This window comes from Sapajus apella, unplaced genomic scaffold (genome assembly GCF_009761245.1).
Source record: "Sapajus apella isolate SASKATOON/1434 unplaced genomic scaffold, GSC_monkey_1.0 scaffold26, whole genome shotgun sequence".
Lineage (NCBI taxonomy): Eukaryota > Metazoa > Chordata > Mammalia > Primates > Cebidae > Sapajus > Sapajus apella.
The window spans coordinates 6805206-6807272 of NW_022436966.1; the positions used below are offsets into that span (position 1 = coordinate 6805206).

Here is a 2067-nt window from a genome sequence, read left to right on the forward strand (position 1 = left end):
CCTAGAGCCTCTCTCTCTCTCTCCCTCTCTCTCATTCTCTCTCTCCCCCTCTACCCTCTCTCCCTCTCCCCACCACACCTCCTCCCTTTTCTTTCCCTCCCCCACCCATCCTGAGCCTCCTCAAGAATAAAGGCTGAAAATAACCAACTCACCCGAGCATGTACTGGGGAGGAGGAAGAAATAGACGGTTAGTTTATAAAGTTTATTATTAATTTTTAAAGTAAATAAATGGTTGTTAACTGCTAGTAACCACCTTTCAAAAGAGCATGATTTCTCATATCTACTATTTAGGTAGAGGAAGAATTGCCACTGGGTCAACAAGGGAGATTTAAACAATCCCATCCATGGGGTGGGGAGGGGTGGAGGTGCTGCCAGAGATGGCTGCAGTAGGCTCAGCCTTGCTCTCTGCGCATCCACGTGTTTAGAAACAAGGCCCCATCAACAAAAGGTGAGAATGCATTGCTGCTCCAGCAGGTGAGCCGGTCAATCACACATCACCTAGTAAAGCCAACCCACAGCTGGTTTCTCTTTTCGAATAGAAAATAGAATTGCTAAGAGCCGGTTTATTGGGTGACTCCGGCCTGAATGTCAGACTTGAGTTTAAGGCGCTCGCTCTTCCGACCCATCCTTTGTTTACAAAGCAATCACTGTTCAAAGGCTTATTTTTTAAAAACGAATTTGCCTTAATTAAAATATTTGTTTATTTTCCTTAGCTTTGGGAAGCACTTTTTATAGCAGCAATTTTATTTAAATAAAATTATAAGCTATTCCAGCTTAAACATATTATTTTGTACCATTTAGCCGGCTGCCATGCAGAAATTTTGTACAGCTGTTCTGGAAAATTGGTTAATAACCAGTTTTATCCAATGAGAACATAGAGCATATTTATAAAAATTAGATTTTGAAGTCTGGTCTCTTCAATTCGTGAAGTTAATTTCCTAATAAACATATACTGCTCATCCTAGGTAACATCCTTAGTAAAAGACTTAACTTTGTACTTAGGTTTGCCATTACGTGCAAGAATAATTTCACTGATATTAGATGAGTAATTCTGTTGCATGTAATTCTGAGTCCAGAGTTAGTTTAGTGCCTTTAGGCCTCAAATTTACTGATATTAGGAGTTGATTAAGTCAGCTTAAAGAAATCAGTGGTTATTATTGAATAACTTACTTTGTGGTTAAAATTGTCAAATAACATATATGGCTTAGGGAGCCAAAATTAATTTTTATATTTACTGCATTAATCTTTAAAAATCTGGGGGGCAGTAAACAAATTTTTCAAGCAGTGGAGTCAGCATGACAAAAATAATCTTGTTTTTATTTTAGATTCAGATTTCATTACTGCACTCAAATGACTACAACTGGGCTTGGCGTTATTTATACAATCCAAACTGTTTCCATCAGAAACGCTAAGACTCAGTGTGCAATGATTGTTATTAATAATTAGCTCCTTGGTTTCTTGATAGAAAAAGGCTATCAACAAGCATTTGTTTATCCACAACAAAAAGTATAATTAGCTTATCCCACTTAGTAAATCTTGTATGCATGCCAACTCATACCAAACTGCTACTTTTACAAAAAAAAAAAAAAAAATTGAAAAAAACAGTTCATTTTTCCAGTCCTTTTTGCACAAAATTTATTTACAATTCTACATAAATGCTCCAAGGTGGGACTATGAAAAAATACACACATGACCGATGCTTTGCTCAGAAATAAAGTCAACATATTAAAAATAAATCTTCAGTCTATGTTTTAGAGCTGCTTAAAACAGGAAGTGATGTATAAGGTGGTGGTTGTTGCATGGGGACAATGATGCTTGATGTGACAATTAGGCTTCTAAACACACGGCCTTTTGGTTTCCATGCCTCCTCCTACCAGTCTCCTTAAGACACTGCCTGCAACAGCTGATTAATCATTGTTGATGACTGCAGTTTTTCCCATCCTTCCCGATTTACATCTGTTCAGGCCAATTCAAATATGGTGAGTAAATGAATTAGACATGCAAATTCAAGCCCCAGGCTAGAGAGAGGGAGAGAGAGGAAAAGAGAGAGAAAGAGAGAGAGCGCGC

General features: G+C 37.8%; 1 protein-coding gene across 3 annotated transcripts in view; it reads right to left on the reverse strand.

Moving 5' to 3' along the window:
• Positions 1–1290: 1290 nt before the first annotated feature.
• The window catches only part of MEIS1 (Meis homeobox 1), a 139455-nt gene continuing 138678 nt past the window's right edge, over positions 1291–2067 (reverse strand). For all 3 annotated transcript variants that reach the window (XM_032291931.1, XM_032291933.1, XM_032291934.1), the window contains one exon: positions 1291–2067. This exon is cut by the window's right edge and continues 747 nt beyond it. The gene's annotated coding sequence lies outside the window, so the exon portion shown is untranslated.